Source organism: Tursiops truncatus, chromosome 18, assembly GCF_011762595.2.
Source record: "Tursiops truncatus isolate mTurTru1 chromosome 18, mTurTru1.mat.Y, whole genome shotgun sequence".
In the NCBI taxonomy this organism is placed as follows: Eukaryota; Metazoa; Chordata; class Mammalia; order Artiodactyla; family Delphinidae; genus Tursiops; species Tursiops truncatus.
In genome coordinates this window covers 34385677-34409086 of record NC_047051.1, presented here as the reverse complement: position 1 = coordinate 34409086, position 23410 = coordinate 34385677, and the positions used below count along the sequence as shown (strand labels likewise).

Here is a 23410-nt window from a genome sequence, read left to right as displayed (position 1 = left end):
CATGTCCATTATCTAATTTAATCCTCAAATCAACGCCATGAGATAGTTATTATTTTCCCATTAGAAATGAGCACATATTAAATGCTTAGTGATTGCTCAAGAAAAGCTGAAATCTTGAGTGTTACCTCTATTAATGCCAAGGTTGTGTTTTTTCCCATGGGAACACTGGATGCTAAAATCAACAGGGATTTTCTTCTCAAGATGGCAGACTAGGAAATATATTTACTTTCTGGTCCTCCTGAAACCATATTTAAATAAAACTGTAGAAATACGAAAAGCTATCAACCAATAAAAGCCAAGACATTTTGGAAGTCATCAACCACAGAAAGATTTCAACACATTTCGACAAGGCAAACAATGAAATGGAGGGGCCATGAATAAAATAATGAAGAAAAGATTACCCTAAGTAGGGTCTGCACAAAGCCAGTCAGCTTTTGCTGAGCTCTAGTTATAGAAAAGGGCAGAGGAAAGAAGAGGGGCTGAAAACAAGGAGACAAAATTCATTTTAGGAAAAAAGTTCATTTAATGAGATCCAGGGAACACTCAGCCTGCTGTGATACTCACTCATGTATTACAGTGGATTGTTGGTAAGCAAGACAAGAAAACAGGGAACAAACAAACAAAAATCAAGATACTGTTTCTTACTGAACTCTTCTCAAATGAGATCAAGAAATTATGGTTCAATGCCATAGCTGTAAATCATTTCTGCTCTTGGAGAGGTTAGAAAGGGCTTATAATATTTACCCTTTTTTTTCAGACAGAATTTAGGTCTGAGCAATAGCTTTTGTGTCCTCCAACCTCAAAGTTTATTGGGGATGGAAGTCCAAATTTGCTTTGAGATACCATAAAAAGAATCTCATGAGCAGAGGGTCAAACTAATTTTGGAATATATGAATTATGCCCAGTGTTATTTTAAATATATAAATTTTAACTGATCTATATGATTCTGGGTTCTGAAACTTCTACATCTTACATGCCTGATATATAACACACAATGTCAGTCCCAGGAGAGAGAAAACACACCAATGAAGCAAGCCAAAGAAACAAGATTTGAACAAGGTCAAGTGATGTGTAGACCAAAACCAGGATTTTTCAATTCTTTCCTGTCATGATATAGCTTCCAGCTCCTGAATAGCAACACATGTTTCCCTTGTCCTAGACACACAAGAGTATGTCTCCTCTCTGGGGCCTAATAAGCTTTAGAGTTACACATGTGTGTGTAGTAAAGAGTGGACCCAGCAGGCATACTCACAATGACCAAATTCTGTTGATCGTACTTTATTTTAAACCAATACATCGCTCCATGCTGAAGTTGCAATAAATGATATACTTGCTTTGTAGACATGAATGAGATGCCTTACTGGATATACTCCACGAAGGCCAGAGAAACTGGCTTCTAATCCATACAGAATAATTCATTGATGAATTCCTTTCAGGACAGCCCATGATTTATCTCGAATATAAGCTTTACATACCTGGATCCTTCAAACTAGACCAAAGGGAAAAATCTAGGCTGCAAGCCTCAGTTAGAAATGTGGGATGGTGCTATGCTGACAACTGGTGGTCCCTGACCTATCTTCTGAGATTAAAACCCAGTGTGGTGGATGACCAATTCACGCGTTGAACAAATGAACACCTCCTGCAGGACAGTGTATGTGTTCATTACAGGTATGGCACTTAGGGCTAAGTATCATAAGGACATCAAGAAAAAAAGAAAAAGTATCACATGAAGCATATATGATAAGGAGGCACCACAGTCCAGAGCACGAGCTCTGGAATCACATAGGCTTGGTTCAAATCCCGGCTAAGCCACTACCATCTGTATATCCTGAAGGACAGGCCAAGGTTTAAATGTTGTTTTACCAAATTTCAAAAAAGAAGTGAAGAAAGAACCTATCTGCCAGGAAGGGACCTCGTGGGGTGCAGCATCCAGTCGGGTCAGGGCTCTGCATCTCCTGCTCAGAAACCTTCACTGCCTGGCTCATGGTGATGTTGGCAGCTCAGCAGCCAAGGAGAAGGTGCTCCTGTCTCCACGGCTCGCACACAAGCTGGAGAGGTCCACGGAGGAGGCGGGCCACAGCCTGGCAAGCTCTGGGTGCCTTCTGCACTCACCTCTGAGTAGGCTCTGGCCTCTGGGACCCGTTGTGGGGAAGGGCTGGCCGATACATATCCAGGGCTGAGGGGCCTGCAGAGCCGGTGCCCAGGCAGGGTGAGCTCTGGAGGAGAAGGCTTCCACAGTCACCAACAGTCTCCGCATGGTGGCCCATCCGGTGCCAAACACCTGCCACCCACAGCGAGAAGTCCCAGCCGATAGAAAGTCCAGAAGGAGTCAGGCTCTTTGCCCTTGGGCCGGGTTTCTCCAGGGGCTGGGCTTGCGTGGGGCCCCCAGCCCATCCCTTGACCCGCCCGCCCTTGCTCTGTGACACGTACAATGGAATGTCAAGACCCAGGCTGAGCCGTCCAGTGTCCAGTTCATGCTAGACCTCGAGAAGAGTTAGAAGCTAGAGAGAAGCTCTCTCACTTTCACTCTCTTTTCTCAGATCAGGCAGGCAGCACATCTCACCCCGAAGCTATGGACACCACACATCCTTCCCAGGCTATCTTTTTCCATTCTGCCCATTTTCCCTTTCCATTCTGCTCCTCTTGTCCCCAGCCTCCCATTTACAGCTTCGGGTGTCATCGCTGCTTCAGCAGGCAGCACGTCTGACCCCGAACCTATGGACACCACACCTCCTTCCCAAGCTGTCATCTTCCATCCTGTTCCTGTTTTCCCCAGCCCCCCATTTACAGCTTAGGTCGGTATCGGTGCTTCAGCAGGCAGCAGCTCTGACAACAAAGCTATGGACATCACACCTCCTTCCCAGGCTGTCATTTTCCAGTCTGCCCTGTCTCCAGGTAGAACCACTATCCATTTCACACCACTGTTCCAAGTTCTGGGAACACACCACCCAGTGGTAGCAATGCCTCAGGCCATGCCTTGACTCATTTACCTGCAACGTTGGCCAACAGATAGACCGACACTTCAAAGTTATGACAAAAAGTTGGGTAAGTTATACGCTTGGAATTTCATTTATTATTATTAACAAGCACAACTGTAGTGCTTAGACTATAACTAGTACTATTCTAAGGGCTTACCAAATATTAACTCACTTATTCCTCATAATGGCAACCCTATAGGTAGGGAATATTCACAATAGTCACTTTTTTGGGGGAAACTGAGGTCCAGAGACGTTGAATAGCTTGCCTAATGCCACACAGTAAGTAGGTGGCAAAAACCCAGGATTAAAACCAGACCATCTAGACTTTCATCACTTTGCTGTGTCACCTTATTATAAGTTGTGGTTAGGGAAGGGACTAAATTGACAAGACTCTGAACTAAAAGGAGAAGGGAGAAATGAGAAAATGAGTGATCCTAGAAACTAGAGAAGAGTTAGGCTCAGAAATTTCTGGTGATGAGACTCGGAAGAACAAGAACTTGGTTGGAATATTAACTTGCGGGTAGTATCTGAATCCACTGAGAAATGGTTTTGTTTTCTGTAAAATTTAGAAAGGCCAGTTGGATGAAGATTAATGAAGAAAAAAGTAGAAAGGAAAAGAAAAAGATGCCTTAAGTGAGACATAACCGCTTCCCTCTAAGTACTAGGGGTGGGGTCCTGTGGGAAAGGATGGAGCTCTGTCTACCAGGTTTGTCACCAGGATGAACAAGGAGAAACATGGCAACCATTGAACTGGTTTTGATGATCTCTCAAAACCAAGGCTTCAGTTTCCAAGAACGACCTATGGTAGCATAACTACTGTGTGTCACACATGCCACTAAGTGTGTTTCCAGTCACACATTTTAATTGGAGAAATAGTTCCTATGAGGTACGCATTAGTTCCCTATGGTTGCTGTAACAAATTACTACAAATGTGCTTGCTTCAAACAAAACACACTTATTTTCTTATGGTTCTGGAAGACAGACGTCCAAAACCAGTTTCCCTGGGCTGAAACCAGGAGTTGACAGGGCCATCCATCCTCCTTCTAGAGGCTCTAAGCGAGAATCTGTTTCCTTGCTAGCATTCCTTGACTTCTGGCCACATCAATCTAACCCCAACTTCATCATCACATTCTCTTTGGAGTAAAACTTCCCTCTGCCTCTCTCTTACAAGAACACCAGTGGTTATATTTGGGCCCGTCCAGGTAGTCCAGGAGAATCTCCCCATCTCAGAACTCTTACTTTCATCCCATTGGCAAAGTCCCTTCTGCCAGTTAAGGTGACATTCACAGGTTCTGGAGAGTAGAATGTGGATATTTGGGGGCAATGGTATTATTCAGTCTACTACAAGGTAGATACTATTATCTTTCTCAGATGTAGGAAATGACGTTTAGGGAAGTAGTTTGTCTCAGGTTTACAATTTCCAGAGTAGAGATTTAAATTCTGCCACTGAGACTTTAGGACACACCCTAAACAACTTTAATTTGTGTCCTTAACTACTGCATAATCCTTGGTTAAGAGTCACACTTAGGTATCAAGGCCCAATTGAATACAACACAAGTACTGTCTCCTCTTTCACTATGTTTGCCTGGTGTATTGATGAATCTTGCCCAGAGCAGAAGAGTTCAGAAAATTGTTATGCAGGTTTATGAAGAGAAAGCATTGACCGTTTGACATGCATGGAGTAATGGAAGGCTTTTTACAATAAAATAAAATAAAATAAAATAAAATATGCCACCAAACAGTCAAGTGTCACAACAGAGGTAACCCCATGGGAGTCATGAGGAGACTAAAATTATCTCCAATAGTGCAGATGAGAAAAGTTTCACTAAAGGCAGGTGTAGTTCAGCCAAGCCCCACAGCACAGAAGTAGGAATTCGGATATGTATGAATGGGGAAAAAGACATTTTAGGCATGGGAAACAGTTTAATGCAGAATGGATGAGAAATATGCATTAGACCTATTCTAAAACAACTGGCTTATTAACTCAGTAAATCGATTTAGTCAGTCAAACTAGCTTTAGCTGATTACTTATCCAGGGGATAGCTGTTCAGAGTAATTTTTGTCATAGAACAGTAAATAAAATTGTTGAACTATAGCTTTAGGCTTGCTAAGTGAAATAGATTGCTCTAGATGATTTTCAAGTGACTTACTTGGTAGGATTCACGAAATTGGGGGTTAACCATTGCTTAAGAAAACAAAGAGAATTGATTCTAAATAGTACTTGAAGTAGTTACTGTGTAAACTATCTGTTCAGTAGCTCATGGTAAATGGATGTTTATAATCCCCATTGGACAACCAACTACTTTTTTGCAAATGGTAATGTGAATTGCTGTTGCATAATCTATAGCAATGACCACCTATCTAATTTGTTGTCCAAACCAGAAATCTTCTAACAATACTGGTGTCTTAATAAAAATAAGCACCAAGGTAACACACACTGGGTGTCTCCCATGTGCCTGTGCATGCATCTATATCTCACTGAACCCCCATAACAACCCCCAAAACAGGGACTCTGAGTGTCCCCATGCTGCTGGTGGAGAAACAGGCACAGGAAGGTTCAATAGTCTACCTACCTAAGATCACACAGAGGGTGGGAGAGCCCGTTTTTAAACCACCTGCCTCCAATTCCAGGTGCCAGGAGCCAGACTCAGCCTACAGCTCTCTTCTGCTCGCCTGGAGGTGAAACCATGTGTCATGATTAGTCACATTCTGTCTTCACTCATCAAGGTAGCTTGAACGCTTGCACGTCCTCCAAGTAGCATGTAGCATAAGAAATAAGATGTTTGCCCCGGGATTGTCCAGGAACTTGGAATCAGCTGTGCCTAGTTAGGCTGAGCTGGTTTAGAGTGGACAGGACCACCGATCTTCCACCTGGGCAAGTGCCTTTTGACCTCCTGCCGTCAGAGGGCTGAAAACTCCAGCCTGAGAATGTGCTGAGCCCTGTAGCCTAGTTACGCCAGCTCAGAACAATGATGAGCACACCTTTTTCCAATCACCTTTCCTCATGCTCCCCATGGCTCATACTGCCCTGCTTCTTTATCCTTTATCCCACAGATACCCCAAGCCCCTTGCCTTTGGGGAGGCGGATTTGAGACCTATTCTCACGTAACGTCCTCGCTTGGCTGCCCTGTGAATAAACCTCCTCTTTGCTGCAAACCTCAGCATTTCAGTGTTTTGGCTTGCTGTGCCTCAGACAAAATGGTTGGGAGCAGAGGTACAGGTCCCTTGCCTGTGAGGGAAGCTGGCTCCTAGTAGTCACGTTGTGGATGTTTTCTCCTCCCAGGGCGGTGGGGGGGGGGGGGTGGGGGTGGGCAGACGTCCTGCTCTTCCGGAAAGGGAAAAACGCAGGTGCTGGACCCTTGCCCTCAGCGTCACCGTCACCTAGGAACTTGTTAGAAGCACAGAATCCAGGCCCCACCCAGAACTACTGAATACCAGCCTGCATTTAACAAGATCCACAAAAGAGGCATACCCACATTAACGTTGGAGAGGCACCAAGCTGGAGTCCACGTTGCTCATCCCTAGGGTCATCGTCTTCTCCGCAGCTAATGAAAATGAAGCAAAGATTCATCCTGAGCCTACACTGCCTCAGTCACCTGGATGTCACATGAGCTCATTTAATCCTCCCCAGAACCTGCAAATGAGACTGAGGGTCAGAGTGGTCAAGCACCCAAGGGTCCATAAAAGAACATGACCAAGGCTCACTGGAGCTCAGACCTCCAAAGAAGAAGGCCCCTGAGCACAGCATGGCACCACAGCAGCCCAAACCGTGGGCCTGGAGGGTAGGCCAGGCTCCCCACGCAGAGTTCACACCATTCGACAGATGCCCACAGCAGACCACAAGGGAATATGAGAAGTAAGTTCTGATTGTGGAATCTCTGAATTTTGAGATTTAAAGAAAAAAATCTGTTTTCAGGGGCTGGTTAAAACAGTTCTACCAAGGAGTAAAGACAGGGCATCTCAAGGCCCCTTCTGGACTTAGAATTTAATGCCTACTTATTGAGAAACGCTACGTGCATTTGCTCAGTCCTACGTCAAGATGAAGTTCTCTGTGCCCTATAAGCTTAGGTTCTAAAAAGGCCACAGAAATGGGTGAGACCTAAAAATTGCCAGAACAATGCAACGGCCTTAATCAGACTGTCTTTGCTTTGCCTTTCTTACAAGTCACTGACTTTAAACTGAATATGGTGTCATGTCTTTATTTTTCTTGAAGTTTTTTTTAATAAAAGATCATATAAAGATTTTCTTCCATGGTAAGACTTTTATATTGTATTTTTCTTAAAATGGAGTGTGGTACATTTACCCTCCATCAGATGATTGCTTATAACTCAGATTGCTTATAACTAACCTTGCTTTATTAAGAATACCGCTAGAGGTTTCTATGCACCTAGTAATAGAAATGCATTTTCAGGCCCATTCAAACCAATGAAAATCCAAGTTTTCCGAGCACAAGATAATGAAAATTCTCTCGATCCGCGTCTTTTACTACTTTTAATCTGTTAACAAACCCTAAGTGTCTCAGATGAAAGGTACTGTAGCGGGAATTGACATCGTTAACAGCATTCCATACAGGTAAGTCTTGATTGTTCCAATTTCTCAAAAATTTGGACACATTTACTGCCTCTATGACATCTCTAGGGTGTGTGAAAGAAAAAAAAAGAGGCCTGTACAATGTATTTCTCAAAATATACACAGAAATAGTTTGCACATGCAAACAGGGAAACCTTATAAATAATGTATGGGGAGCAATGTAATGTCGGTAACGGAACGACTCATTTCGAAAGACAACACTGTCACCAAGTGTCCCCTCACCAAAACTGACTGGGAATTTTTAGGGGCCGCCAAACCAGAGGTGGAGATTTATAGGAACCTGAGATGTTTGAAAAATGGTTTTAGACGACCTCCTTGAGGAAGGCACAAAGCGCCATCCCAAATTGCAAAAATGGCTCCAGGTTGACTCATTGTGTCCTCACTCTTTGCAATGTGACATTCCAACCTCTCCCATCAAGAGACAGAGTTGATTTTCCCCCCCTTGAAGTTAGGTGACTTGCCATGGCCAATAGAAGGCAGCAGAAACGATGGTGTGCCAGCTCAGAGCTAGGTCCCATGATGCTTCTACTCTCCTTCTCAGAGCCCTGCTACCCCCATGAGCACAAGCCCCAGTTACTAGCTGGGGCATAAGTGGCATGTGGCCCAGTCAGGCCCCCGGCCTGGCTACAGCCAGCCCCCAGCTGACCCCACAGGTGTAGCAGGAATTCCAGCCATGATAAGCAGGGTTGTGAAGAAGAATTAAGAGCATAAGAGTATGCTATAATTTATAAACCACTCTGTCAACCTACGACATTATTTTTCAAAAGCATTTTTGTTATTTTGAATGCCTGCGTGGACATATTGAAAACAGCACTCCGATGATTGCTGGAGAGCAAAGGATGCAACCTGAAATTGAGAGTAAAATATATTAGTTTATCCAGATTCACATATTTGTATAAACTACTAGAAAATCATCTGAAGAAAAACAGACACGAATGAAAAAAACAGTCCAGGGTCAGCTGGGGAGTGGCTGTGTTTGGGAAAGTGGTCACACCAGAGACTCTTCAACAGGAATGGCAATGTTTCACTTCACATGCTGGCTGGAGGACGGAGGAGTGTCTGTGATGTTACAAGGTGAGCACGCTGCATGTAAAAGCCATTGCTGACCACATCTAGGGGATCTGATGTGCGGGAGCTGGCAGTGGGTGGAGGCATCCAGGAGGTGGTGGTAGAAGAGGAACATTGTACATGTAACGCCTAAGGCCCGACCAGAGGACGACCACTGTTCTAGAAACTGGGCACAAATCCAACTTCTACGGCCAATCTTAGAAGACAAACTGAGGCATATTTAAAATTTTAACACTTTACGTGAGCAAAAATAGATTCGATTCAGGCACCACAAAGCGGAAGAGGTGAGGAGCACTCCAGCCACAGGAGCTGCAGAGATGTTTCTTTTAAAAGGGCAGAAGCAAAGCAAGGAAATGACTGATTTGCTGTGGCTTTAACGCCTAGTTGGTGGTTTGTGACTGGTTGTCCTCAGCAGTTTTCGTCACCCTGAGGCGTTGACAGGCTTAGATTTTGGTTGGTTTACGTAGGCAGCCGCATCACTAGAGCCACCACGGTCTAACGGCCGCCTCACAGGATTAATTTACTGACACCAATTGTCTGAGTCCTTCCTCTCAGTCACTTCACTTCCTATGCCTCAGTTTCTCCTCTGTAAAGTAGACATTCAGTAGTAAATTCTCTGTGGGGTTGTCAGTACAAAACAAAGTGATTATTAGTAACCACGATCATGTCCTGAATGCACGGAACACGTCACCGTTTGCCAACCACCGTGTCAAGTCAGCAGAAACTACAGAAATTAAGAGCTCTCCTCAGAAATTCACACACCCGTGCAATAGGTAACGGACCACAGGCAGACGTTCACTCAGCCTCTCCTGTGTCCCTCACGGAGTGCACGCTCTCTCCTGGGCAGCGCGAGCACAGACACTTAGCGGGAGTTTACTTTTAAAATGCACTGAGGGGGGCTTCCCTGGTGGTGCAGTGGTTGAGAGTCCGCCTGCCGATGCAGGGGACACGGGTTCGTGCTCCGGTCCGGGAAGATCCCACATGCCGCGGAGCGGCTGGACCGGTGAGCCATGGCCGCTGAGCCTGCACGTCCGGAGCCTGTGCTCCGCAACGGGAGAGGCCACAACAGTGAGAGGCCCGCGTACTGCAAAAAAACAAACAAACAACAACAACAACAAAAATCATAAAATGCGCTGATACAATCATGTCTCACTTTTGTTCGGATCAGTCAGCAAACGCGTTTTCGAAACCCCAAATTCTCCACACCTCCTACCTTTCGCGCTGCCCTAGTCTCGAAGCGCCCGCCACTGTTCCTCACGCCGGATCCCCATGGGCGGACCCTTGGGCTGCGTGCAGACGCACGGGGCGTGCACTGACGTCCTCGAGCCCCGCCCCCACGGGCCCGCCCGGAAGTTGAAACCGCAGCGCCGCGTTTCGCGAGGCATTGAGGCCGGCGCCAACAGCCGGCGTAGCTGGGGCACGTGGACCTGCGTCTTCCGCCTGCGACGCGGGTCCTGCCCACGCTTCGGCGCCGCAGCCGCCCGAGGGGCTGGGAGGCGAGCAGGGACCGCCAGGCGGCTGTGGGCATCGTGTCCGCAGCCAGCGTCCCCGAGGCCACGCTCTGGCCATGATCACTCGGTGAAGCTGCGCCGCGACAGCGTGCCGACTTCTGGCGCTGTGAGGACCTGTGTGCGCTGCAGGACTCGCTGCCTCTGCCCCTGTTCGCGCTTCCCTGCGGGAGGTCCTGCTGGACTTCTAGGCCGACCGCTTCCGTGGAGTGGACTGGACGCCGCTCTTGAGCACCCTCTGCCCGTGATCTGTATCCAGAGTTTCTTCCAGCCGCGGCTTGGCGAGACAGGCCCTCATGTGGGCGCTGAGAAGCGGGGTTTTAGATGGTGCAAGGTGGAGGCTGGGCAGTAGAACCGGTGCCCAGTGCCCGGGTGTGCGTGCACTAGACGGGGCGTGCGGCTTAGGACCCCTGCCAGCTCGGTGACCTCGGCCGAGTGCTTTAAGGCTTCTAGGTCTCAGTGTTCTCATCTGTAGCATGGGCTTAACAGGACCCACTCTCTGTGGAGGTTACAAGGTCTCACTCTGTTAATGCTTGCAGACTCTACAATGTAGAACACTTAGCACAGTTTGGAGCGTCGTTAATGGTTGCACAGATGTTACCTGGTGTGTTGAATGACTTTGCCTGGTACAGACCAAAGCGGTTAGGAAATTGATCTATCCCAGCTTCATTTCCTTTCCGTTCAAACAGGGCTTAGGAAAAAAAAATTTTTTTCAATAGTATCCTATAGTGGAAAGAGCACCGGTGTGAAGGCAGCTTAGGGTTTGAATTCCAGGGCTTATGCTCTCTGTGGCCTGGGCAGGTTTCTTTTTCACTACAATCCCCACACTTGTAAAATGACATTCAAAACCACTCTTTCTGTGGGTTCTTAGAATTAATTAAGCAGGTTATGTGTGTAAAGTATCCTGGCACTTGAATGAGTTGTCAGAACCAAGGGTGATGCTTCTGCCCTAGGTAAGCTCCCCTTCTACTGGGTGGCAAGTAAACACAAGCACAGTAGTCAGTGCTCTGGAAGAAGTGAGTTCTGGTGCTACAGAGCACAGAATCTCTTTTTTCTTTAATTAAATTTTTATTTTATATTGGAGTATAGTTGATTTACAATATTGTGTTAGTTTCAGGTGTACAGCAAAGTGATTCAGTTATACATATATCCATTCCTTTTCAGCTAAGTGGGCTAGCTCTGAGAGAGAGAGACTTAACTATGTTAACAAAGGTAAGCCTTCATTGTGTCCTGCCAACCTTTGATAGTTGCTTTTGGGGCAAACTCAACCAATAAAATTTTAAACTGTTCCTCCCCATTAACGAGATTGAATATTTGGCCACTTTGGTGTGCCTGTGTCTTGCGAGTTGTCCAGCTGGAGATGGAGGTTTAGAAAGTGAGTTTCAGTCTTGTTTAAGTCTCTTCCCATCGGACTGGTCTCATGATTTCCTACACACCATGTCTGTCTACCTTTTCCTGTCTACCTTTCCTTGGTGTTGTTCATGCGTGGATTGTCTCCTGTACCTGCTCAAACCTTGGTCTATTCTCATTTGTACCATGGAAGTTTGTCATGCTGGATACTGTCAGAATTAATCTTACTTAAGTTTGTGTTAAGCCACAAACAACGCGTTTTCTATATTTTCTGTTTTTTATGTGTGTTTATATTTTTATGGTTTCTCTTCAAGAAATAGTATGGGAAGGGAAATAGCAAGACTTAAAGAGCAAAAAAGTCATCATTCTCTTTAAATTGTTAGAACGTCTGTCTGCAGTCATAATTATAATGCACTGTGGGTGTGTTCAAATAGGAAATATATGTAACGTCCCGTAGGAGCAGCGAATTCAGTGGTGGTGAGGGTGTGTCATGGAAGTAATCACAAACCAGGTGACTCTTCATTGGAGTCCTGAAACGTTAGCGTGCGTGCCCTATGTCCAGTAGTGGTCTGGAGGGGTCAGGAAGCCTGCCTTTCAGTTTGAGGGAACAGAGGGTTTGAGGTTCTCTCTCTTCTATTGCTCTAGTATACTGCATAGCAGCTAATAAAATACTGGGTTTATAGTTGACATTTAAGTCGCTGATTGATCATCAAGATTGGCATGTATCATTGGAACTGAAAATCGGAAGAGTCTTATGCTTTTTAGGTTTTTCTTCTTTTTCCTCTGTCTCAAAAGTATGTCATACTTTACTGAGTGGTTGGCAATAAAGTTTGCAGTATTCAGTGTATTCAGTTTTAGTACCTAAATAGAATTAAAGTGTTGCTGTAAACTGGAATAAGACTTTGTTACTGACAAGTTTTAGAACGCATCAGTTCATCAATTACGTGTTTGGGAAGGTTGTTGTTAATGATTTAAAAAATGTGGCTGTAAACCTCCAATTGACTCAAGAAAAGCAAATAAGTCAAGATTGACAAATGTATAGGCTCTTCATCTTATTGTGTGTGTGGTTTTTTTTTTTTCCTTTTAGTTTTTTGTCAAGGTATAAAGAACTCTATCACTCTTAAGACAGTAAACTTCACGGGCTGTAATCTGACATGGCAGGGAGCAGATTACGTGGCCAAGATCTTAAAGGTGATTTTATATTTAAACTTTCATGAAAACATATGTGATTGAAGCACATTAATACGTTGACACAGATGGCAGTTAATTTTTGTCTTTTGATACCTGTGAGTGCATCTTTCATTTTGTTGAAAGAATATGACCAGTTTTCAGTTTGGGATTCTACCATTTAGTAAAGATAGTCCAGTTAATTTTAGAAATAAGAGATTTAATATATAATACATAATAATACTTTTATGTATTTTTAGTTACTGAAAACACTGATTGTGATGCTGTGCAGAAACTATGCCATTACAGTCTTCAAGATTTAAATGAATCAAGTGTCTGTTAGCTGCTGTAGTTTATAAACTAATAAAAATTACTACATCAGCAACTTGTAAATACAGTGTTTCAACTAATGCCTTAACAAGTTTACAGTGGCTCTAATTACTGTATTTAGGCCTAAAGTATTTAATAATTCGACATGAAGCCTTTTTAGTACTTTGCTGGTGCAGATCAGGGATAGGTAAACTATGGCTGGTGGGCCAGATCCAGCCTGTCGCCTGATTTTGTAAAGAAAGTTTTTTTGGAACATAGTCGCGCCCATTGTTTACATGGTAGCTATGGCTACTTTCAGCCTACACCAGTGGGGTTGAGTAGTTGCAACAGAAACTGTATAGCCCACAAAGCTGGAAATGTTTAAATTTAGATTTTAAAAATTGAAGAATTCTTTGATCCTCTACAGGGCAAGTCCACTGACCCCTGGGGGAGAAAACAGTCAAGAGCTTGGGTGCCGAAGCCAAATGGCCTAGGTTCAAATTCCCTTTCTCCCTTTTCATAACTAGTGATCATGGACAAATCACTTAACCTCTATGCTTCATTTAGGTTTAAATGAACTCATTTATATAAATAGTGCTTGGCACATACTAAGCACCGTGTAAGTGCTTGCTGTTATTTCTGCTTGGAGCTTTTATAAGCTATTGTTAATAGGAAAATGACACTAATGATTTTCCTTTTAGAGTGTCAAAGGCACTTTGAGTCTTTTTTCAAGAATGTAACAAGACTTTTCTCATTTAAAGTCAGTGTTCCCTGTTACCAGAGTTTATTTTATGAATATAAAGAATTGAATGTCTTTAAGACAAGACTTGTGGTTAAATGTCAAACCATTATTTTCCCAAGGCACATCAAACTGGCTCTGCATAGTCCAGGCCTCTGAAGTTTGTGTGCATACCCTAGGTAGCATGTGAGATCCATTTTGTGAATATAGTTTTTAAAATAATGCCTGGGAATTCCCTGACTGTCCAGCAGTTAACACTCTGCGATCCCAATGCAGGGGACGTCGGTTCGATCCCTGCTTAAGGAACTAGATCCCACATGCAATAAGTAAAAGATCCGGCAGGCCGCAGCTAAAGGCCCGGCACAGCCAAACAAACAAACAAACAAATAAATAAATATTTTTTCAAAATAAATAAAATAAAATAATGCCTTAGGAGTTAGGGCAAGAAAATATTAGAACCTATTTAGCTTTGTATCATGAAAAACTATCTGTGTAGTTTATAATGTACGTAAGTTAAATGTATAGAACTTTGTGTATATAATTTGTTAAAAAATAAGATGCATATTAAAAAGTTTTCTTATGGGTTGCCCAGTCAGGTGTTTGGAGACCAGTGGAGGACAGAATGATGACATTTAGAGCCTCAGCAATGATAGAATTTAGAACCAATTCCCTGACTTAGAAGATAAGGAAAATAATTCTTAGACTGTAATTGAGTTGTCCGACTTTACATAACTGTTCAAAAACAGGTCATCCAGTGGCTGGAATCTAATCACTGACCGACTAGAATGTGGGTCACTGGACTCGTAAAGCAGAACTGACTGTTTAATTTCTCAGCTTGATTCTCCTGGCACATATGCTTGATATGTGTGTGTGTAAATCTCTGACATAATAAGCCATACTCAGTAGGCACACCCTGTTTCCTTATTGAAGCATCTTAATTTTGTCCCATTAAATCTTTGAAGTATCAGACTACCAGAAGGCATGAAGAAACCTGGGCTGAGAGTCTTCGTTCCAGGAGACCTGATCTTGACTGTATGCCTGGTTGGAGGCGCATCACTCTGAACTGCAACAAGCTCATTGGTGACCTTGGTTCGTGCTTTTGCAAAATCTCTTAGTGAGGATTTATGGCTTGGAGGTAAATTCTAAAATTGAAAATATTGAATTTTTAATATAATATATGCTTAGCTTTTGGCGTGATACTGTTGTGATAGGATTTTTTTCAAAGCCTCATTTTTCTGATAGCTTTTATGTTGCTTTTAAACTTTCTCTAAGAGTTGCATGTATTCTTTACAGAAAATACACAGTAACAAGAGAACAGTTACCTATAAGCTTAATACCCAGACATAATCACTGTTCATTTTGGTGTATATATTTTCAGTCCTTTTTTTATATATAAATATATTTATACACTTAGGGATTACTAAAATAGAATTGTAGTATACTTGCTATTTCATATTCCTGCTTTTTTCACTTAATGAGGTATCATGTAATGTTCCATCATATTGATGTCCCATAGTTTAATCAATTCTTTGCAATTATATTTAGATAGTTTGCTTTTCCCTGTCACAAGCAACGTGAATACATTGTATATACACCTCTGTGTCCATTGGGCTTACTTGTGTAGAATAAGGTACTACAAGTGGAATGAGTAAGTGTGACATATTTTTAACACTTTTGATACACATTGCCAAATCACCACCCAGAAAGGCTATGCCAATTTGTGGTCCACCCCAAGAGTGGATGTGAAGCCTGCCTCTCACAAACACTGGCTGGTAGCACTTTTAAAAAACTGAAAGACTACAAAAATGAGTACCTCTCCCTTTTTTATGCAAGTGGGATTACTCCAAATTTTATACCTTTTTTCAGTTAATTTAGTATGACCATCTTAGCAAGTCAGTAAATTTGCATCTACTGCATCATTTTTTGTGACTGTTCAGTGTTCCATTATATGAATATGCCACAGTACACATAACTTATCCAATCTTGTATGAAAGGTATGTCCAGTTTTTCAGTTACAAACAGTACTCTGATATATATCCCTACCTATATCTCTGACTATTTCTTTTGGTTAAATTCTTAGAAAGAGAGTTGTTGCATCAAAAGGATATAGACATTTTGAAGACTTTTCTTACAGAATCTTGGCTTAATCTGATAGGAGAATAACCACATTTTGTTTTATTTTGTATTCATTTGATTTACTGGTGAGGTTTACTGGCTGTTTGTATTCATTTGGCTAGTTGGTTCATTACACCATGTGTCCATTCTTCTGTAGTGAGAGTTTGTAGGGGTTGTATCATATCCTGTCAGATCCATATGTCTGACTTGCTATTTCTGTATGTCATGGGGTGTTGAAAGACTCCAGTTATTTTAATGTGATGGTCCACTCAACACTTAAATAAATGACTCATGATAGTTTCCTTTCATGTAATAGTTTTTAATACCTGTGCTTTTGTGATGATCCCTTTTGTTTAAATGAGCAGGTTGTTCAGCCCCAGAACTACTAGAAGTCATGATCGTTTGTTCTGGTTTTTGTCTGACCTTTTACCGTGAGAGTTCGAGACCATCATACTTTCATGATAGGTTTTTAGTATGTATTCTCTATTCACACATTGTTTGAATTTGTTATTATTTGTATCCTAGCAAACGGTACTTTTGGGCTTCCCTGGTGGCACAGTGGTTGAGAGTCCGCCTGCCGATGCAGGGGACACGGGTTCGTGCCCCGGTCCGGGAAGATCCCCCATACCGCGGAGCGGCTGTGCCCATGAGCCATGGCCGCTGAGCCTGCGTGTCCGGAGCCTGTTGCTCCACAATGGGAGAGGCCACAACAGTGAGAGGCCTGCGTACCGCAAAAAAAAAAAAAAAGCAACACAAAAACAACAACAAAAAAACCCTGGTACTTTTCTAATGTTGTATGTCCCTTATGTTTTTATCAGATAATTTACTAATTAAAGTTAGTTATACTTGTAAATTGTTCTCATCTCTACTCAGAAAGAGGTGCACCTAGATACTAAGCCTGCTTCCACCAAGAGCATTATTTCTTTCTTGTGCAACCTCTGAATTCTTGCAAGGAGTACTTTATTTATTTGTCAGTTTCACAAGTAATTTTTTTAATACCTATTGTGTGCCAGATACGTGTTTAGGCACTAGGGATAAAGCAGTGAACCAGACACACAAAAGTCTTGCCCTCATGGAGCTTACATTCTAGTGAAGGAGTTCAGATAGAAATGAGTAAACAGATAAGTAATATAATTTTAGATAGTAGGAGGTGCAAAAATATGTTAATGTAAAGAGAGTGAGCGGGGGCAGGTAGGACTCCATTGGACAGGTTTGTTAGGGGACAGCTTCACTGGAGAAGTGGCATTTGAATGGAGACCTGAATGAAGAGAGGAGCAAGCCATGGAAAATCTGGGGTAAGCACATTCCAGGACAAGGAGCCCATGAGTATGCAGGCATATGGTGGGTGGAGTATTTAAGGAAAAGCAAGGAGGCAATGAATATGCAGGCAGGTAGGTGGGTGGAGTATTTAAGGAAAAGCAAGGAGGCTAACATGGTCAGAGGACTGAGTGCAGAAGATGTGGTATGACATGAGGTCAAGGAGCTAGCCAGGGGTCTGATCTTGTAAAGTCTTGAAGGCCAGAGTAAAGATTTCGATTATTCTAAATGAATAGAGAGTTTTGAACTGGAAAACGGCATGATCCAAATAGTATCTGAATAAGGTGACCTGGTATAGAGGATGGACTTGGGAGGATAAAGAAGAGAAACAGGGAGACCAGTTAGGAGACTATCACAGTGGTCCAAAAAACAGATGTTTATGGCTTAGCTTAGGCTGGAAGTTTGGAGCAAGTGAAAAGTGGTTGAATTCAGGTTGTGTTTTGAGGGTGTAACTAACAAGGCTTGCCGATAGATTAGATGTGGGGTATGAAGGGAATAGTAACAAGGAGACAAGTCGTTGATGATTATGTGTGCAACTGGGTGGTATCACTTAGAAAAAGGGAGCTGATGGGAGGAGCAGCTTTTGAGGGAATATCAGGACTTTGGTTTGTTATCTTAAATGCCCTTTAGGTATCTAAGTGTCTGGACAGTGCTCAGACTGTACTTTCTATCCAAAGGTATCCAAAGCCACTTTAGATGCAAAATGTTTAAAGTTGACCTTTGCTGCTGCCAAAATAGTAGCCACTGGAGGCAGTCTGCAAGATGGCATCTTAGGTTTCTGAGGAAGAAATTAGAATACACAAAGGGGGAGATAAGTGTATAATTACATAATGTAGATTTCGTATTTACATTTATGGGAAAAGCAATAATTAGTTGGCTTTTGGTTTTAAATGGAAATAGCCACTCATTGGGAACTAATTACTCTAATCTCAATTTATTTTACTTTAGATCATTGTGTGATGAAAGCAGTTATCCAAAAAGTTCTCCAGATGGAAGGAGTGCCAAGTCAGAGGTATATCACACGTTTCAGTTCTCTCGGAAGAATTTCTCTTTAATGGCTTGTTTTTCTTTCTTTCTTAAAAGAAAATTACAAGGTACTTTCTGCCATATTAAAACTAAGTGTTTAGTCAAATGAAATGGCTTTTCTGTTTTTGAAAATGCTGTGTGATGCTTTAATTTAGGTTTCCAGAAATGCAGATTGAAAACCTTTTATTAACTTAAAGTATCTTAATTTCCAATGAAGATCAAACCCTCCTAAATTACCTGAAACTTAAATGGCATATTTATCATTTCTGTCTCAGTACCAGTGGATAACTTCTCCATCGTGAAGGAACCATCCAAAGCTGCTAGACAGAAAAAGAGAACTCTAATTTGGGGAAGTGATCGAAAAGGAAAAGCTACGATTAGAGTTGGTAACTCTTTCTGAACTTATACCCCTTATGTTTTCTGGTGTGCTAAAATTAAAGCAGCCAATATTAACCACATGCATATTAGGAAGCCAATGATTATTTTGAGACTTATGAGAATTTATAGAATATAGATATAATAAATGAATTTAAAGAGATGTTAATATTAACCAACATTATTGTTTGGATCTCATAAAAACTTCGTTATTTTGAAAATATTTCCTGGTTGATAATTACTTCTGACACTTTGCAATTGTAATTTGGGGTGCACTTTGATGATAATTTTAGTAGTGGTGCTTTTGAGGAATGATTTTTTTTAAATGCAGAATTACCTTTTGCGCTACAAGAAACAAAATTTCTTCTCAGTTCCAACCTTCCCATTGTTTCCTGCTTCTTTCTTAGAAATGCTTACCTAAATTTTTGAATCAGGTAATATCTTGTTTCTGTGAATGATTAAAAAAACTTGAAATATGTATGATACTTATAAAAGACTTCTACAAACAAGTTTATTTACCTAGATTGAACATTTTAGAAAACCATTTTCTAAATGTTTACTGTAATGTATATTTAATTTTCCAAATGGTAGTTAACCCAGGATTTTACAACTAAGCCTATTATTTTGTTACGAAATGTAATTGTAATAGAAAGCTTTTAAAAGCCTTTAACAATCAGTGGTGTAAGTTTCACATTCTCCTGAATATATAAATTTCCTAGAATTCACTTCTACTGATAACGTTTGTATTGTTTCTAAGAGACCTTAACTTTTTATTTTCTGGAACATATTATGGTTAGTCACAAATTGTCCTTTTTTGTTGGTGATAAGAATGAATAGCAGGAGCAGCATTTGTGAAACCAAATCTAATATGAAACTGACTCTTTCTTGTGAGTAACTTTGAATTTTGAAACAGCAGAACAATAAGGTTGAATATAAAGCAAAATAAATTTTTTTATGTTTATGATCTGCCAATTTCCCAGAAAGAGTTTTGTGGTGACTTTAGTTATATACCAGATACATTAAAATCACCAATGGACAACACATCTTTTATTCAGGTGCCCTCTGAAAGTTTTAAAAATTTGTTGACTTAATATCACTGAACGGTCCACTTTAAAATGGTTAAAATGATAAATTTTCTGTTTTGTGTAGTTTACCACAATTTTTTTTAAATGTGTTGTTTGAAGATTTGGGGGTTTTATAAAGGTATTGTATTAGCATAAGAATGAAAAATTTAAAAGACCACCTCTAATTCCATTATCCTATCAAGCAATATTTACATTTTTATTTTCTCTTCCTGCTGTCCATAAACATAATTCCACGTAGCTTCAATATAATTTGCCATTCTTCTCTTTTCATACTAAATTTAAATTCTATGATTCATAGTTATACTTTTTAACATTGTATTTACAAGGTTTTAATTGAGTTGGTCAATTTTTTAAATTGGTGAAAAACTGGAAATAACCTAAAATAAACTATTGTAAACATCTTCATAAATACAGCTTTTTTTTTTTCTACTTAAAGATGTATTTTTGTTTTTGTTTTTGTTTCTTGTGGTACGGGGCCTCTCACTGTTGTGGCCTACTCCCGTTGCGGAGCACAGGCTCCAGACCCACAGGCTCAGCAGCCATGGCTCACGGGCCCAGCTGCTCCGTGGCATGTGGGATCTTCCCGGACCGGGGCACGAACCCGTGTCCCCTGCATCGGCAGGCGGACTCTCAACCGCCTCTCAACTCTCAATCCAGGTTTTTGATTCTCTATTAATCAACTTGCTTGGACAATAGCGTATTAAATAGAAGTTGTTAAGAGTGTTTATGAAGTCAAAAATTTGTGTGTTTTTGCCTTTCATTGCATTTTGTCCCCTTTCCTCCTTACTGTCATTCTTCTTTCTTAAATGTGTGTGTGTGCATATGAATCAATTATGCAGCATATATGCCAATCTTTTCATGTCAATGATTCTTAAGAGAACTCCCCAAAAATGTGTAAGAATCACTTGAGAAGTCTCCTCCCTAGTTATAGTTCTCTGTCCTTTCACTTTTCTAATATTCATTTCAGAGTGCTTAATTCCCATTTGAAAATTACTTGCATAATGGGAACTGTGAAATATTTCTCAAGTTTGTCAGAGTGGTGAAAAGAATTTTGGGGACCACTATGGTAATTTATTAATTAGTAATCAAGACACTACTTAAAATAGCTCTCTCTTTTTTCATTTCAGTATAACAATAGAATGTTTTCTTCAAGGATATAGAGAATATAATACTATATTATTCTGGCTTTTTTAATAAATAAGAGATTTTTAAAATTTAGAAATATGCACTTGCCTTAGAAGGTAGCTTAGAGTTAATAAATACAAGTGTAAAGGTGGAAAGTAAGCTTGAAATTAAGTATGGAAAGTGAATTAGTATAAGCAAAATCTTTCTACATAAGTCAACCATAAAGAACCCTATTAATTAGGTTCTACAGTTAGTTTATCTTCTGGCATTGAAGTTTCTTAAAATGGTTAGAGGTAAAATTAGTAAGCAAGTGATATGAAAAATCTGTATCATACATGTGAACACTCTACATTATACACTGCATTGTGAGATGCTCAAACCATTACAGGTCTTGCTGCAGTTGAATTTAACCAATAGAAAGCAGTTTTCTGTCTTCCTTCTCATGCCTACTCACTAGCATAAGCTCATTGAGTAATTTACATGTCAACTTGTCCACCCTATTTAAATATCTCTCTCCTCTACACTCTGTTTAGATCTTCCTCTCTCTCTCTCCCTCGCTCTCTAATACATATAATCATAGTCACCTAAATTAAACACACCTATGATAAATGTCACTGTTTTCTATCTAAGTTTCTTTTGTGTCATCATACACGAGAAATCTATATACTAATTTACTGAAGTAAATTTGAACATTTAATTGATATTTAGGTAAATTTATGAATAATGAAAAGTTACTCTTATTTGCTATAAAATATGTAAAACTTACACATGATATCATGCTATTGATGCACTAGAGGCTTTACTAAATGTCAAATCGTTTATCATGTATAAAATAATTACCTTGATGAAAAACAAGCAGAAACAAAATATTTCCTGATAATTTGCTCAAGATTTATATTTAACAAGAAAAACTCTTAATATTAGTAATTTTCAGCCCAGTTTCCTCACATTGAAAGAGGAATTGATACAAATAATAATGGTGACACACAGATGTGGTGATATATTCCTCTAGAAAATCTCACTGACTTTCAAATAATTAAAATACAAATTTTCCTTGTCACTCATTTTTTGTTCGGCCCATATAAGAATTATGAGATGATGATGAGTAAGTCTAAATTAATTTCTATGAATGTGACTATATACTTTATTAATTCACTTATTAGAGAAGCAGATATCTATTGAAGTCCTCCCTATCTTAAGCAATATGACAGGTGCTAATGTAGAGTAATGAAAGACAAATAGTATGACATTAAATAATTTTTAAATTTATGATATTCAGTTGTCTCTAGGTATATCTAAATAAAGTCTCAATCAATTCACATTTTTTGAGAAATACAAAAAGAGAAAAGGCAATAGAACTACTTCTAAATTTTTAAGTTGATTAAGTACATCAGGTAAAATTAGTCCTGTGGTTTTTGAAAGCCTAAATATAGTCTTTGATTCTGACATTTATATTGCAATCAATACAATATATGCTCTCCTATGGTAATATCTACATTAAAATATTTGTAGAAGTATGAATAAAATCTCATAGATAAAATCTGTAATCTCTATTGTAAAGCTGAGTCACAAATGTGTTAAAGAGTTTGATAGAAACCTTCAAGATGGTGGAAGAATAAGACGTGGAGATCACCTTCCTCACCACAAATACATCAGAAACACATGTGGAACAACTCCTACAGAACACCTACTGAACGCAGGCAAAAGACCTCAGATTTCCCAAAAGGCAAGAAACTCCCTACATACCTGGGTAGGGCAAAAGAAAAACAGAAAAAGAATAGGGATGGGACCTGAGCGACTGGAAGGGAGCTGTGAAGGAGGAAACATTTCCACACACTAGGAAGCCATTTCACTGGTGTAGATGGGGGTGGGGATGGGGGAGGGGGAAGCTTCAGAACCACGGAGGAGAGCTCAGCAACAGGAGTGCAGAGGGCAAAGTGGAGAGATTCCTGCACAGAGGATTGGTGCCGACAACCAGCACCCACCAGCCCAAGAAGCTTATCTGCTCATCTGCCGGCCGGGACGGGTGGGGCTGGGAGCTGAGGCTCAGGCTTCGGAGGTCAGATCTCAGTGAGAGGACTGGGGTTGGCTGCATGAACACAGCCTGAAGGGGGCTGCTGCGCCACAGCTAGCCTGGAGGGAGTCTGGGAAAAAGTTTGGACCTGTCTAAGAGGCAAGAGACAATTGTTTTGGGGTGCAAGAGGAGAGGGGATTCAGAGCACTGCCTACACAAGCTCCAGAGGTGGGCGCCAGCCACGGCTATCAGCACAGACACCAGAGATGGGCAGGAAATCCTAAGATTGCTGCTTCAGCCACCAAGAAGCCTGTGTGCAAGCACAGGTCACTATCCACACCTCCCGTCCTGGGAGCCTGTGCAGCCCGCCTCTGCCAGGGTCCGGTGATAAAGGAACAATTTCCCCTGGAGAACAAACGGCACACCTCAGCCAGTTGCAAGGTCACGCTGGCCTCTGCCACCAAAGGCTTGCCCTGCATTCCATCCTCTCCCTTCCTCCGGTCTGAGTGAGCCAGAGCCCCCTAATCAGCTGCTGCCAGCCCCATCCTGACTGAGTGAGGGACAGACACCCTCATGAGACCTACACACAGAGGTGGGGCCAAAACCAAAGCTGAACCCCAGGAGCTGTGTGAACAAAGAAGAGA

General features: G+C 41.4%; 2 long non-coding RNA genes across 3 annotated transcripts; both read left to right on the top strand.

Moving 5' to 3' along the window:
• The first annotated feature begins 2888 nt into the window (after positions 1 to 2888).
• Positions 2889 to 6131, top strand: LOC141276977 (uncharacterized). 2 transcript variants are annotated; one of them, XR_012327467.1, is made up of 3 exons: positions 2889 to 3045; positions 5610 to 5705; positions 6033 to 6131. It is a non-coding gene; the product is annotated as an uncharacterized lncRNA (long non-coding RNA). The 2 variants fall into 2 exon arrangements; XR_012327466.1 differs by lacking the exon at positions 2889 to 3045 and adding an exon at positions 3075 to 3611.
• A 5175-nt stretch (positions 6132 to 11306) lies between these two features.
• Positions 11307 to 18549, top strand: LOC141276976 (uncharacterized). Its single transcript, XR_012327465.1, has 5 exons — positions 11307 to 11356; positions 12582 to 12685; positions 14672 to 14844; positions 18090 to 18153; positions 18443 to 18549. It is a non-coding gene; the product is annotated as an uncharacterized lncRNA (long non-coding RNA).
• The last annotated feature ends 4861 nt before the right edge of the window (positions 18550 to 23410 follow it).